Source organism: Platalea leucorodia (genome assembly GCF_965183815.1).
Source record: "Platalea leucorodia genome assembly, chromosome: 11".
Classification (NCBI taxonomy): domain Eukaryota; kingdom Metazoa; phylum Chordata; class Aves; order Pelecaniformes; family Threskiornithidae; genus Platalea; species Platalea leucorodia.
The window spans coordinates 15,944,056-15,960,682 of NC_138833.1; positions in this window are offsets into that span (position 1 = coordinate 15,944,056).

Here is a 16,627-nt window from a genome sequence, read left to right on the forward strand (position 1 = left end):
TGCTTTAAAAGTGAAAATAAAGTTGTGATGTTCTTTTGTTTATGTCCTGGTGGGGAGATCCAGATGCAGATTCTTTGGAAAAGCTGCAGCTCTGTCGATAGAACAGGGCTTGCTCTCCATCACTGCACTATGGCGAGTTCAGGATTGGTTTCTATATCTCTCTCGTCAGGGTGTGTTCATAGCTACCCACCTAGTCTACGCAAAATTCAGAAGATTCAAAGAGAACTTTTACTGCTTTCTCTACAAGGTAACGTTACTCCGGCTGTTGAAAGACAGAATCTTCACAAAGTAGAACAGCTTTCTTTAGAATAAAGGAAAGTCCCACTTCTAACTGGATGTAGGAGTGAATGGATGACAGAAGCATATTTTAACTATATTGTCTTTGCTTAGTGTCATTTACCTCTCTGCTGCTTTAAGATGATGGCATTTATGAGAGTTATGTCATATTCTGATTTGAGATTCTGATGAGATACAATCAAGTTCTATGAAAACGATACAAAAATGCCTTAGAGAGTTAATTTGTGTGTGGGTTTTAATTTGATGCTGAGCCTCCCCTGCACGACTCGGAGTTCCTCCTGAAGCTCTTTTCCTTGGTACAGCAGCACCCGATGGCCCTTCAGCACACAGGCCAAGGGGAACCTACCGCTCAGCATGACAAGGGAAAGCCAACAGCGATGGCACGCTTCAAAATGCAAAGGTCCTGATCATTGCAAGTCCTGAGATTTCAGGCAAGGGTTCCTCGCCACCTCTGAAGCCATGCAAGCCCCGGGGGACGCAATTTCTGGGTCTCTGTTTCTTTGTAACCAACTAAGGGGGCACCTCTTCTGCCTTAAACGCTGGGTACAGGTCCACAAGCAGAACCTGGCCTTCCAACTCGAAACCCTTACAGACAGCAGTGGTCAGCTGAACCTCCTTAGCAGACAGCGTATGACCAAAGCTCAATTTCAGAGGAAGAATCTTTAAACCACTGTGGAAAAAAAAGCTAATCTCAGTAAGATCAGGACGTTTGGCAAATACGGGAATGAGCCCAAGACCTTGCACACTGCCTTTCCCCCACCCTCGGATGCGGGAATCCCTTTATTTCCCAGGGATGACGAGCAGTTTCCAAAAGCGGGTGAGGACGGGGGTGGGAGTGCGGGCAAACCCGGCGGGCGCGGGCAGGGCCCGGGGCCGGTTAAGCACCACGGACAGAGGCAGCCCCGGGGCGCGCGGCGGCCTCCGCCCGCCGGGACGGTGGAGCGTGGCCCTGCCTGCCCCCGGGCTGTGCCGTGGCTCCCTCCTGGCTCTGCTGAGCCCCTCGCCCGGAGTCATCCCACCGCCGACACCGCCCGCTAAAGGACGTAGGCAACATCTGCACCAAAAAAAGACAAAACCCAACAGTACCCCGGGTCTGATTCTTCATCTTAATGGTCGTCAGCCTTCTGCGTGGCCAGAGAGTGAAGTGGACTTGGCAGTAGGTGACTCAAAGGGTGATGCCAGAAACTGAGGACTTGAACTAAGGATTATTTCCACCTGAATTTTCTGAAACTGCAAGTCACTAGAGTCAGGGTGGCCCCAGTCATCGGGAAACCACTCAAAGATAAGCGAATGAATGGCACTTCCTAGCAATTACGCTCTTTCACCAATCCCCCGAAAAAGCACTAGACACAATCAGACGGGGGAGAGAGAAGGCAAAGGAAAATGCTACTAACATGCATTACGTTTGCAGTTTTAAATAAGAAGCTTCACTGACTCTAGTACTACTTCCTGAAGGGGAATTTTCTTAAAGATATAATCAACAGAAAAAAAATGACTTTGAATTTTCAAATTTTCCTGTACTACCTGTTTATTTTAGCATGACACATACATCCCAGCTCATGAAGAATTACATTACCTTCAGAAGCAACTCCCCAGCCTTTGTGAATTCTGTGCTTTTTTCCCCCCCCAAGTTAAAGCCACGGTTTGCAATTCATCTATTATAAAGTAGTTTGGGCACATGTTTGCCTAAATCAGCCTTTCTCTCTTCCCCTGCTGCAAAGTTTATCCTTACACGCACACTTTGCGGATTAAACTTTTTGCCAGAACTTGGAAAAAATACAGAAAACGTGGTGGGAAACTAACCTATGTCAAGTGTCAGTATTAAAATGACTAAAAATAATCCACACAATTATTTTTTCCCGCACATTTCATTTGAATAATCGATAGGCTCCTCTACAGCTAACAGCATGGAAAAGAGGTTCCACCAGCCCCACAATTTCGATATGGACCAGGAAACAAAAAAAAAATGTGCTCATGTGAATCAAGCGTAGGAGAAACTTTAAACACTTTCATGATCGCGGCTGCTCGTGGGCACCTCGGGGAGAGCGAGGAGAGGAACGGGCCCTCACCGCGACCGGCTGTGGCGCGGGCTTTGCTGCTGCACCCACAGGAAAGAGGGCTGCTGCAGATGGGCGCAGTCAGCCGCCCCCAGCGCCACGTCAAGGGGATCCCTGCGCCGCCGCAGCTTCCTGCCTCGCCGCACGGTGACGGCTGCCGCCACGGAGCCGCTGCGCAGCAGCTGCCTGTGGTCCCGGCCGGACGGCTCGGTCAGGCTCGGCCTCCCCTCCAGCCCTGTCCTGCGGGTGGAGGACTGAAGGTAAGGGTGGCAAGAGGAGCAGCGTATCGGGGGGAAGGGGTTGTCGCCCTTATGTGATGCTACCCAAAGTTCAACGCCGTCTGTAGTGCAGAACCAAGCAGAGACATATTAAGGCAAGCGAGGCGCAGATTTATTGCAGTAACTCATTGGGCAGGTGACAAAGCGACGCAGAAACTGGCTCTCCACTTGCCATTTTGGTTGGAGCTGAGGTGGATTTCCAGCAAGAGAAACCCCAGCACAGGAGAGCGGCTCCGCAGCACCCGTCCTCCACGCAGCGATGGACACACACCCCCTCACAAGGGAGGCACAGCCACGGGCAGGCACTCACTCAGATATGCCATGATTTAAGAGCTAAAAATGACAACTAGAAATAATTTTAAATGCTTTCACAGAACTATCAGTGAATGTGATTGCAGTGGGCTCAGGAGCTGTGAATCAGGAAGTTGCCTGGGACGGTGATTTCATAGCTAAGCAGGAACCCAGCACCCCTCCGAGAGCACCAAACGCCTCCCATGCCGGTACGGGCAAATGTTGGCAGCTCAGCCCAGGAAAGAGTGAGTTGGGTATAAATCCCTTCCAAGGGATTTGGTCTGGCTGAAGCCTCAGTCCTGGCGAATGCTTTTAGAGCCAGGAATCTGCAGTTGATTGAGGGCTCCACCATGCCCTGCTCAGGCACATGACTTTCTTCCCATCTCTATGCCACAGCATTTATTTCTTCATTAACATAACTTATTTTCGATTTATCTGCACTTAGTAAGCAAGGTGGCAACTACTTTCACTGGGGAAAAAAAAAAAAAAAGAGACCTTAAAGACACCCCTGTCTGAGCAGTCTCATTTCTAAGTGGAACTTATATTAGCAGTGAAAAACCAATATTTCAATTTTCTGGTGCTTCCTTCAATGTTACTTACGCAGTACAACACTGTGCCGTCTGCTTACAGACTGCTACAAAGACGACAGCTGCTTGGCCTTTCTGACCTGCCTGAAGTGAAAAGTGACTTACAGAACATGTAACTTGCTACTTCCAGGAGCAACTTCTCCATAAAGTTTCTAATGGTGGAGGTCCAGTTTTCCTCCTCCATGCCACATCTTAGGGAAAAAGCTTTTGCACGCCCTAAAAATTAAAAATAAAAAAGCCGAAACAGATGTGATGACTGATTATCTACAAATAAACACCACAAGCCAAACCAATAAATATAGATGATGCTTTCAAAAGCTTAATCATTTAATGTCTCCATGTAACATTGTTAGCATTTAAATGTCACACTAAATATCATTTCTAATCTATTTCAGTATGACAGTTTGTTTACTACCTCCCCCGGGCAAGCTGCCAGGAGCCAGCACTTCTTTTTCTCTACTTACTGCAAGATTATACCTTCGGGAAATATGTGATGCAATTTGCAAATTCTCCTTCATCTGGCTTCTTCCTATTCCATGTAATTTGATTTATGCAGAAAAAACTAGATTGCTGTAGCTGTAGCGCACCTTTCCCTCCAGCTGCACCGGCTGAAGGAAGCAGGTTGGCTTCAGCGCCGGACCGGGCTGTGGTGGATCCCAGCACAGGGGCTGAAACACAGTTTGTAAACTCAACCACTGATTCAAGAGATATTACATGTGCTGATGCTAGACATTATATGGTGACCCACATTTGGGTTTTTTTCATGTTATAAAAAGTTTTATTTAACTTCTCCACCGTCTTCTGAAAGTAAGGAACAGCACACATGAGCAAACAGCCTAGGAAAAGAAAAAAAATGTGGCTTCTCGATGAGGATTTCATAAAAAGCAAAGCTGGAATAGTATTGGAAACAACAGAAAGGTTAGTAGGGTTGTCCAAAATCAGGCCCTCAAAAATGATAGACGAGACCCCAAGTTGTTTATATCACCTCAATTATAGCATCCGCTGGACCTTATACGTTCTGACGGTTTCTTAATTGCATGATCCCGGCCTGTCCCTCCACAAAACGTACAGCTCGGTGCAGCTGGGACGGCTGCAGGGGCAAACTCGGCTGCTAAAGCAAAGGAGTGGCGGTGGCACAGCTGCCTCCCTTTGCTAAACCAGCCGGGAAGAGGCACGCTGAGCGTGCTAGGAAACTGCGGGAGGAGAAAAGGCGGCCGTGCGCTGGGAATCGCCCAGGAGAAGCGGGTGCCCTCCCTGCCCACGGTGCTGGGGTCCTCTCCCCATCCCGAGCCAGGGATGGCCACATGCAGCTGGGTGGGAAACCTCCCGCTCCTTCTGCCTGCCACTGCAGCGGCCCAGTACTGAGACAAAGATACCGCCTGTTTAACTGGAAAGGCACAAATTCGGCCCATCTAAAATTATGGACCATAGTTCCCCCATTTCCTACAGAGTCAGGACAGAGAAGGGGACACTGCCACAGGGAGCTGTAGCTCCTGTAAATCTGACTTACCCATCAGCCATACCTGTTTCTTTCATAGAATCACAGAATCATTTAGGTTGGAAAAGACCTTTAAGATCATCGAGTCCAACTGTTAACCCAGCACTGCCAAGCCCACCACTAAACCATGTCCCGAAGCACCACATCTACCCGTCTTTTAAATACCTCCAGGGATGGAGACTCAACCACTGCCCTGGGCAGCCTGTCCCAATGCTTGACTGCCCTTTCGGTGAAGACGTTTTTCCTAATATCCAACCTAAACCTCCCCTGGCGCAGCTTGAGGTCGTTTCCTCTCGTCCTATTGCTTGTTACTTGGGAGAAGAGACCGACCCCCACCTCGCTACAGCCTCCTTTCAGGCAGTTGTAGAGAGCAATAAGGTCTCCCCTCAGCCTCCTCTTCTCCAGGCTGAACACCCCCAGCTCCCTCAGCCGCTCCTCCTAAGACTTGTGCTCCAGACCCTTCACCAGCTTCGTTGCCCTTCTCTGGATGTGCTCCAGCACCTCCATGTCCTTCTTGGAGTGAGGGGCCCAACACTGAACACAGCACTCGAGGTGCGGCCTCACCAGTGCCGAGTACAGGGGCACCATCACCTCCCTGGTCCTGCTGGCCACACTATTCCTGGTACAAGCCAGGATGCCATTGGCTGCCTTGGCCACCTGGGCACATCACTGGCTCATATTCAGCTGGCTGTTGACCAATTCCATTAATTTTCATTGATTCCATCTGTGTCCTCTGATGTCATCCCATACCGGTGGTGGCCGCAGCTCCAGCCTACCCCGCTGCTTTTCATTGGTGTGTGGTGATTCTGGGCAACCAACATTGGCTTCGGGGCTGGAAAAAAAGATAAAAGAGAAAATAGCCATGGCTTTGGACACAGAAGAAAGCAAAATTTCTGGTTTCGGTTGCACTGAGAGTCTCTTCAGCTGGTTCCTCTGTTTTCTGGTGTCATCATCCAGGGATGCAGCTATGGAAAGGACTGACCGGCACCAGCCCAGTGTGCGCCTTCACCCCCCCAGCCTCTCCTCCACGTGGGGGCAAGAGGAGTCCGATGGGAAAAATTGCAACACCTAAATTAACCACTTGGATCATTTTTCTGAATTGGTTGGGGACCATCTTGGTGTGGCTTAAATCAGGGATGAAGAGCATGGGGTGCAAGGCAGGGCAGCCCCCCCAGCTACTGGACCTTCAGGACCCGCCTACGTTCTGCCTCTGGCCACAGCTGGAAGCGACACCAGTGACACCAGTGAACCAGTTCAGGCTGGGTTCACACGCTTGGGATCCTGTGTCCACGCCAGCTGGCAGCAGCGGGCTCGGGGACGTGGTGTCCCAGCCCCGCACCCCCCGTCCCTTAGGGAAGGGCAGCTCAGCCGGCAGCGCCTGTCTCACCACCAGCACTGGGGGTGATGCACAGGCAGAAATTTCCCTCATTATTTCACAATCACCGCTGAGTTTAACGCTCAGAGCCGAAGATGCTCTGAATGAGCTATTTCGGTTCCCTTCAGGCCAATGACGCTCCCGAAGGGCTGCAATCCCCTCTCCCACGCCACCTCTTGCCCGAGCCCCCGGCTCAACACCATTTCTCAGAACTGGGCTCTGCTATCATTTTCCACCCACACGAGCCAAATTGATACATGTCAGCTTTTCCCATCATCGGGTTCATGTTACTGTACCAATAGTTTGGGGGAATGATTTTATCTGCCTTTGGGGGACGTGACACATGCTCTCTGCGCAGGATTTGCAGAATGGGGTGTTCCTAGCCAAGGGGCTCCCACCCCCCGCAGCCCCCCATGGCCCCGCGATCCCCAGCGACCACCGCGCCGCTGCCGGACCCCACGCCAGGGCACAGGGGGTGGGACCGCAGACGTCTTCCCCGGGGCCACGGTGCATCCCGCTCCAGCAGCTTGGCTCAAGGGACTGAGCCACTGGCTTTGGGACAGACAGACTTTGGGACAGACAGACAGTCCCACACTGGCTTTGGGACAGACAGACACACACGCGCTGCACTGTGCTGCCCTGGATACACACCAGCTCCTACACCTTCCTCCCAATGCCTGCGATGGGAAACGTCCAGTCTGGCTCTGACCCAGCCTTTCTATTTTGCAGGAAATTCAGTGACTGGGAATCATCGCCATCTTTTTTTCCAGGAAAACCAATTTTTCCAGGCTAATAAAAGCAATGAAACTGCAGCGCTGCAGCCCAGTCCTGCCATTGTAATGTCAGATCTTCCAGTACAAAAAGAATGCAGTGAAATTGGAAGGGATTTGTTTGAAATGCGAAGTTCAGCGCTTCCTCTGGCTATGCAATGCCTTGAGTTTACTGAAACCAAAAAGCTAGTTAAAGTTTAAATGTTTCTACATTTTCTAAATGCATTTAACAATTTACAATTATTTACAAGCCTTTAATCAGGTATAAGGTGAAGTCTGGGGCTCCCCTGGACGGGGTTTGCCCGAGCCGGGGCAGCGGCACCGTGGGGCCGCCCGCCAGCGGCGGGTGTTGGTGTGAGCAGAGCCATGAGGTGCCACTGGCACCGAGCCGCTTCACCTGTGCTTGCAGCAGCGCTTGGGAAAAGGCATTTAAGAATTTGGGGGAGAAATGAGCCATTTTGGCCAGTCAACTTTTCTCACTACAAAATTCCCACTAATAGCATGGTTCAGCCATGGTGGGAAAGAACTGCAGGTTCCTGCCTGCTCTTCTGCTCAAGGATGCAGTGGTTTGAATCCCTGAGTTACCAGTGGTTTTCTGATGCCCTCTGGGATGGCGTGGGACAATGTGGGATGGTGTGGGACAGCATGGGATGGTGTGGGATGTCATGGGACAGTGTGGGACGGCGTGGGATGGCATGGGATAGTGTGGGATAACGTGGGATGCCATGGGATGGTGTGGGACACCGTGGCCCATAGGCACGGCACTGCACAGGGCTGAAAGGCGCCGTGCCGAGCGAGGTGCTGCAGGAGCCGTCCTCACGGGGCGGGATACGTGCAACAGAGCTGAGCAAGTCCTAGTTAAAACCCAAACACCCACACGCCAGAAAACCCCCTCAGCTACTTCTTCCTTTACATGCAAGAGCATTTTTTTGTTTCTTTGCAGATGTTTAACATCTTGATAAAAGTTTTGAGGTTTTCTTTCAAATCTGACTTTGGCTACTTGAGCTTGCCGGAGCTGCTGCCATTATGGCCAAACAATGTGAATTTTTTTCTGACAGATGGTTCAGCTGTTCCTCTGCGACAGCAGCCGCGCACCATTTCCTTCTCCCAAGTGTTGCTGTCACCACCGGCAATGACCAAGCTGCGGCACGGGGCACTGTGGTCCCAGCATGTCCCCAGGGCCACCACCAGGGAGAAAGGGCCACGTGGGGGGGGAGAGGTCCTCCACATCAACAGGAAAGATAGCAAGCGGTCGGGGTGCCCTGGAAAGCAGTGCCAGGCACCGGGGTGCTCCCACCGCGTCCCGTGATGGTGGTGTCCCCGGGGCAGGTTGGTGCCAAGCCGGCTGCAGGACCCTGTGCGGGCAAAAGCAAGGGCAAAAGCAAAATGTCTGCTTTTGCAAAAGCAAATGTTTGCTTTTGTGTCACTTCGGCTGCTGGATTTCTGACCTGAGGGTGATGCCGATCCCTGGGCACAGACCCACCTGGATGGCAGGGCTGGTCTGGCTCCCGGCACGGCGGGGAAATGCCTCCAAATTCAACCAGACACTCGCTGGGGTTGTGCTGTCCCCCATGACACATTGACATCCAGGGCGGGAGCCAGGGGCCTGGCAGGCATCCAGCCACACGCATCCCAGAGCCGGTCCCTCTGAGTAACTCCTTGTCTTTTGAATCAGCGAGACAAGGAAAGCTTCAGCAGACCTTTCTCCACACATAAGACCATGGCTTGACTTTACTTGAGTCTTGCAATCCACTTGGTTAAAAGTCGTGCACACATTCATGGCTTTCCACATGCAGCACGTTACAAACACGCTCGATAGTAAATAGATCCTCAAACATCAAAGAGAAATTCTCAACTTCTCATCCCAGTATCTCTTCATCTATCAATTAGGTGATTAAAATCTGCATGGTAGCTGAATAGCAGATAATGTTGGTTAAGGGCGAAAAGTCTTCGCAGTCATTACATAATGCCCTTCTTTGGGGCGAATGGCACTTCCCACCGTCTCGCCTGATCAGCACAGGAAGACACCTATATTTGGTAGTCAATGGAGACTATAAAAATGGTGCTCTGCCAAGCAGCAAGGCAGAGAGGCCCTGGCCAGCCAGCCCAGCCAGCCCGGGAAGCGCTCGGACAGCGGCGACAGGATGCTCCCCTCACTGAAGGCTGCTTTTACTCTCCTCTCCCTGCTCGAGCTCATTTCTTCCAGACCGCTGACGACCATCTCTCCCAAACTAAAGCTGTCAGAGATCACCCACCGCATCCACCAGCTCAACTCAGGAGTGCAGGTAAATGCTGCTACACCTCCTGGTGTTTCTTTGCTTACAGACCAGAGGAACATTACTGATGATGATGATGATGATGATGTTCCTTGGTGCTTTGGGCACCCCCACCCATTTCAGCCTAGACTTTGGGTGCTCAGCACTTGGTGCTACAAGAGGCTGCTCGGGTCGGGCAGGGTGAAGTTTTCCACCTGACATTGGGCACACTGCAGAAAAAAATGCTGAGTAACAAAACGAGCTCCCCCAAACCTCCCTGTCCAACACGCAGAGCTGTGTTGGGGTGACCGCAGCAGCTTGGTGATGGGGACATGGTGGCCTGGCACTGTGTGAGCTGCCAGGGGGTCCCTACTCTGCGCCGATCCATAGCACCCGCTGAGCAGCCGGGGACCCTCCTGCCCCTTCCCAAACAACTGCTTGCAAGTGCTGTGCAAACCTGGGGCCCGTCTTCCCAGGAGCCTGTTTTGAAATAATTTGCTGAAGCATGGAGCTTGGTGGTGGTGGCGGCAGCACCTGGGGTGCATCCATGCCGTGTCCCACCGGAGACGTACGGGGACATGGTGCCCCTTCCCGGGGGAGGGCACAACTGTCAGCTCCTTGGGGACGGTCTCGTAATGACGGTCACATAATGACGGTTCTCCCTTGTGTCACCTCTCCAGGTCCCCTGCAATGACACCCGAGTGGCACAGGTCGCCTTCACGGATCAAAAGGTAAAAGATGATGGAGAGATAGGCGGAAAGCACATTTGAATAAACACAGACATAGCTGGTGCCCTCCTCGCCGCGGTGCACAGCCCACGTAGCAGAGGTAGTTTTATTAGTCACCGAGCAAGAGCTGCTCAAGTGCCAGTTGCTGGGGCTGAGCACACGGCTCGATATCGGCTGCACCCGAGGACCTGCCTCCAGTGCCTCTGCCCCCCAGCTGCCCCCGACCCCAGCCCTTGGGCACAGCCCAGGCCCCGGAGTCACCGCACGGGGCTGCGATTACAGCTGTAAAATGAAAGCAGTTTAGGAAGCCGCTGTGAAACCTCCCACCAGTCCTGGACACCTTGATAAGTAGCATCAACTTAAATCAAATACTTGGTTCTAATAATGTTTTCCCCCACATGTTTACCAGCTATCGGAGCAGGAGCTGTTGTGCCAGGCTGCTACGGCGCTCATGAAAGTCACCAGGTGCAAGAAAGACTACGAGATGTTCATCATCAACTTGCAGAGCCTGCACGGCAAGACGGTAAGCAGGAGCTGCAGCCTCCCCGCTCGCTGCCCCGCTGTGCGGCTCCAGCCCCCGGAGCGGCCGTGCCCCCAGGCCGGCTGCTCCCGAGCACGGGCCCTGCTTCGGTGCCAGCTCCCCGGACGTACCCACAGGACTGATCTTGCACGAGGCCAGACCCGAGCACTGCAGACCTGCACAGTGCTGCAGGATAATTTGCCTCCATGGGAAGAGGGTGAACGTCCCTGCCAGTTCTGGCCACCCTGAGCCAGTGGCCATGGGGTCACACTGCTGGGCACAGGGGCCGGGTGCTTGTCCTGAGCAAAGCACAAATTCCCAGCCTCCTGGGGCAGCATCCTCACAACTCAACTGATTTATTCACTTTGGGAGACAGAAGCAATAGAAACAAACCACCTGCTTGGGCCGGTGGCCTGGCTACCCGCCGTCTGAGCTGCTAAATCCTGCTCTCAGCTCTAACGCTTTTATGCTTCTCCTTCCCCAGAACTGCTCCCTGAACAATGACAACGAGATCTACCTGCGCAACTTCTTGCCGGAGCTGGGGAACTTCACCCAGGGGATGTACAGGCGCCTGGCCACATCGGCTGCACAGTGAGACGGGCGCCGCTCCAGCGAGAGCCACCGCTGCCAGCCCCGAGCCCAGGGACCTTACTGCTGGCAGCTCTTTACGTTTTGCAGAGTTTTTTTGCTCCTCGTTGCATGCACTTCCTCAGCTCTGCCCCAGCCCTCCTAAACCCAATGCAATCCTAAAAGCAAGTCCCAGTGGGTACGCGGGGCATCCAGGATCGCTCAGCCGCCTGCCTGGGACCAGGCGATGGCAAACGTCCCCTTCCCGGCAAGCACCTGGCATCTCCCAAGCTTTCTGTCCAAGTGCCGTGTGTTAGACATTACTCAGCCTCTGCAGGAGAGGTCTCATCTGGACGATGCTGCCCTTAGTGCTCCCTCGCAGCCTTGCGGCTCTTCCAGCCGGCACGAGGTGGGATGAGACCCCTCGGGAGGGATGCGACCCTCCCGGGAGGGATGGATGCAACCCCTCGGGAGGGACGTGACCCCTCAGGAGGGCTGGATGCGAGCCCTCGGGAGGGCTGCAACCCCCCGGGAGGGCTGCGACCCCCTGGGAGGGCTGCGACCCCCCGGGAAGGCTGGCAGGAGGGTTTGCCTGGCCGGGAGGAGCCGGGCATCACGCCTGGATGGGGCAGCCGAGGAGGCTGAGCTTTTAATTCATTCACCTCCTCCTGCAGCACCTACCAAAACCAAAACCAAATTATCTGCTTCCTGTTCCTCTTAATGAAGGGAGGCTTCTTCATAATCGTCTTCTCTTCCTAAAGAGATCAAAATCTAGGTTGAAATGATGCATTTTTTGCTAACGAGTTACTACAGCAGCTCCGGGGGATGCCTCCCCGTGGGTGCCCGGTGGGAGCGGAGCCGGGGAGGTGCAGCATCCGAGAGCGAAAACCGGGAAGGGAAACAGCGGAGGGAGGGGGCTGCCTCACCGCCAGCCAGAACTGCTAACCTAACCTTTAATGTGTCTTTTGTATTGTCAGTGGGCTTTTAAGTTATTAATAGGGAAGACCAGGAGTGTCTGTAGGATAACTTTGGATCTAATGGGTGCTCATTGGCATCATACTTCTGGAGTTTATTTATTATTATATTTTATTTAAATAACTTATTTTTATACTGTGTAATCTAAAGATTCAAGACAAAAAGTCCTGGCTGTTGAAAGCTTTTCTTCGCTTGGGACCCAAAACGAAAAGGAAAAGCCAGTATTCAGAATAGGTGTTTGATTTTTAACTTATATAAAAGTAGTTCTTTGGAATACAGTCATATTTAAAATACCGCTACCTCATTCTTAGGGAACTATTATTGCCTAATTGCCTTTCCATGACAAGAAATGAATGTGTGCTGATTTGTAATTTATTGTTCTTCCCTCTATTTAAAATATTTGTATTACGACAGAGTTAATATATTCAAATTATCATGTATTTGGATGTCTTTTTTTGTTTCATTTCAACTTTGCACTGATGTTATAAAAGTGTTTCAGGGCTTAAGCAATAAACTATTGAATAACGAGCTTTTGGTACCAATGGTTTATGCTGCCGTTTCCCCTCCTACCTTCAGCAGGTAATGAAGAGCATCGGGGGGTGCTGCCTCCTTGGTCAGTTGGCGGGGCAATGGGGTGGGGAAGGATGGCATTTCTTGGGGCAATATACAGCAAATCTACCCAGTTTGCCACTGGGAAGAAGTTTTCAAGAAAGCAAGAGGCACCAGTGCACCTACCTGGTTTGCGGTGTAGGAAAACACGGGGTGAAGGGAAAGGCTGGAGGAGCAGGGATGAAAGTCCACGCTTGGGAAGAGGGTCTTGCGCACAGGGCCATGATGAAGGGGAGTATGTCGGGGTGCGGACCCTGGTCGGGGGGGGCAGCAGGGCTGAAATGGGAGCCAGCGGGTGGCAAAGAGGCGCTGCAGGCAGGGGAAGGCACGCTCAGCCGATGGGCGAGGGAAGGGATGGGGCTGGCTCATGGGACGAGTGCCCACCTGGGTGCCGGCAGCAGCAGGTACACGGGTAGGCAATAAATAGGCAAACGAGCTGTTAGAAATTGTTATAAATGCAGGAAATAATAGCTATAAATGCATGTGATGGGGTGTTAACTGCGGGCTTTGGATTTGCTCTGGATAAATCACAGCATTATTAGCACCAGCACCAGACATGGCAGGCAACAGAAATGTATGAAAACAGCAGAACATCCCTGCCACTGCCGGCCAAAACGTACCCTGGGCAGCACGTCACACCCAGGCAAACCCTTGTGGCCCTTCCTCAGCGGCCGTCCTGGAATCGCTCTGCTTTCAGCCAAAGAAAAAGGGGGACAGCTGAGCCGGTGGCTGTGGCTTTCAGCAGAGCCCTGGGCTCGGTGGCTGCACGGCTGCTGGCACTGGGAGCCCAGGCAGGGTCTTGTGTGACGGGGAGATGCTTCAGACCACAGAGCACAATGGGGAGAAGGGCAGTGGAGAAAAACTGAGGGCACGTTTCTGAATCAAGCACCTTCCTTTGGCAGGGAAGATGGCAGCAGGTTCATCCCCTGAACGATGGCTGGAACGAAGGCACAGCCGGGGCCCTAGAAACGACCCTCTCGCCCTGCGCGGGCAGAGACAGGGACCGCGCCGGGGCCGGAGCCGTCCCTCCAGCGAGCGATGGGGCCATCACTGCCATCAGCCTCATCTCACCCTCGTGAAAGGATGTGGGAATTTCTTCCTTCACTGGTGACTTTCCCATTGCACGGTGATGCAGGTTTCCACCATGATTCAGCCCAAGTAGCTCAAAGGTTACATTTTTCTGTTAATTTAGTATTTTCTGTTCATTTACTCCACTTTTAGAGCTTTCCACCGTGATCACTCGGGAAACCACTGTGTCTGCAGGATGGGACCACCACCTCCATCCCCTTCTCCAGCACCACTTTTAGGCAGGGAGCCTCCCACCACCCCCATCCCAGGGCAGTGGGGCAGCTCCAGGCATCCCAGGGAGGAGCCCGGCCCCACGGCCGCCATCCGCAGAGGCTGCGGCTGCCGTGGCACGGTCCCGCAGCCGGAGCGCGCTCGCTTATCTGCTCTCCATCGAGAGCAGTGCAGGTAGGAAACGGCAGAGCACTCCGCTGGCAAATCCCTTGCAAAGGTCTTTCTGAGTCAGTGGCACTAACTTCATCTGCGGCATTTCGTAATTAGACAAACAAAATTACTCTCAGTCTGGCTGCTCCTGGATTAATTGAGCATTCGCAAACTCTTATCAAGCATCTGATGGCGAGTTGCTATTTGAGTTAGAAAAATACCTATTAGTTATTACAAAACTCCGAAGTTTCCCAGCTCAGCTAATTTCTCAGCGCGATTTCCTGCGGCAGGGCTGGTCGGGGGTGCCGGCAGAGCCCATCACCTGCACCTCGCGCAGGCTGTTCCCCGAGCGGGGCAGGACGGCCGGGACAGGCACCGGCTCACCGAGACGCCAGGCGCTGGAGCAGAGTCACAAAACCCCATTTTCCCATACGAGCGCCGGCGCTCCCGGGCATCGATGCCGCAGGACCACCGGCTCCCTGTCCCTCATCCGCGTCCCCGCAGGGTGCCATGGGCAGGATCACGCTGTTTCGGGGGTCCCGTTTAGCCAGGAGGGCCCCCAGGTCTCCACAAGCCCCCCCGGCCCTGGGAGGTGGCACTGCCCCGCTCCTACCCAGGAGGTTTTTGTCCCCACGGGCCCCAGGCAGGGCTCTGCTACGCTTTCTGTTTCTCCCCGGGCGCAGGTTAAGATAACCGTAGACAGAGAATGGTATGCAGATGAAGGATGCTTTGCATGATTTGGAGATATTCAAATGAAACGCAAGATGGAAGAGCTCGCAGGATCGTTAGAGAAAATAAAAGCAAAGCTCCGTTATTTGAGCGTGGTCAGATCTGTGGTCTCCCCAGTTTGGCCACTTTCACCTCACGGTGTAGAGAAAGTCTTGGAATACGGAGAAATGAAGAATCCCCAAGCCAGGCAGTTTACATACTTTTCTTTTGTATGTGACCTGACTCTTACCACTGTTATCTTACGGTGGAAATTTCCTACGTTGAAACGTAATGCAAGATCAGAAGAAAATCTTGACTTTTACAAAAAAGACCTGTTGTCCTAACTGGATAGGAGCAACTTTGGAAAGTGCAGCTAAGGGAAAAATAAGTTTTTCCTACAGGTTCAGCAATTTTACAGCCATAAATTGAGATGTGACTTCCAGAAAAGCACACACAGGTATAGATCACCAAAATATCCAGAAACTGCGAGCTGAGGAGGTTCAGTCCAAGCAGGCCATGAGCATCCCGGTCTCGGTCCTGCTCACCTTCCTGGCACTGTCAGCCTGCCAGGGCCACACAGCCACTCGGCTGCAGACCGCCAACTTTCTGAAGGAGAGCATCATGCTGCTGAACAAGCTCCTGGAGATGAAGGTAGGGCTCGGTCGCGCGGCTCAGACTTTACCCGCTGATGGGAGGGCAGATTGTTTTGCCAGGCTTGGCGAGAGCGATGCTGAGTTAAAGAAAGGTGCTGAGCATGCAGTGCCGAGGCAGAGCGCATGGTTCACAGCGCTCCCAGGGGGCCGAGAGCAGATGGACGGACGGGTGTGTGTCTGTGCGTGCATGTGTCAGGATGGATCCGCGTTAGCGGTTTCTTTAGCCTGATTGCTCCTCTCCTTTCTGTCTTGATAAAGGTTTCCTGTAACAAGACGAACGTGCCAACTATTTTTGCGGGCGATAAGGTAGGAGAGAAAAAACTAACGCGTTCTTGTTCGAAAACAATCACATGGCCACGATGGGTACCGGGAGAGGCTGCTGGGGGCTGGAGGAGAGCACAGGGCAGCCAGGAGGCAGAGGAGAAGCCCCGGGAGTCCTGCCCATCCCGGTGCGGCACTGCACGGAAGCAAGGAGCCCATCGCAAGCCCCAAGCAGCAATGCTGGGCTGCCGGGCTGGTCCTCACCGCTCCCGGCGCCCAGCACGGGTGCCCTCACCTTCCCGCACCCATCTCCACCTCCAGCCAAAGCGGCATCGGCTGCTCCCGGCCACCCCGGAGGCGAGGGGGAGGCCAGAGGGGCAGGCAGGAACGGGCAGCATGTGTTTTAGCAGCACACAGGATTTTTCAAGCTTTTCAGAAAGGAAGAGAGGAACTTCTTCCTTTGCCTTGGAGCAGTGTGTCACCGTCTCACAGACACCCACACACGCCTATCGCGCAGCATCTCGAGCTCTGGTTAGACACACTATCCCTCTTTAGCCCCTTATCTGGGGGAAGGCTCTTCAGTTAGCAAAAGATTTAATAGCAGATAATAAAGTGTATTTCTGCTCCGAAAATTGCTGTCTAAGCCAAGCTCCCCGGCACCAGAGTTCCTGTTTTCACAGAAAGCCGATGCCCTCACCTTGCACTGCACAGGCAGGCAGCAGCCGAGGGGCACGGCAGCCTCCCGCGGG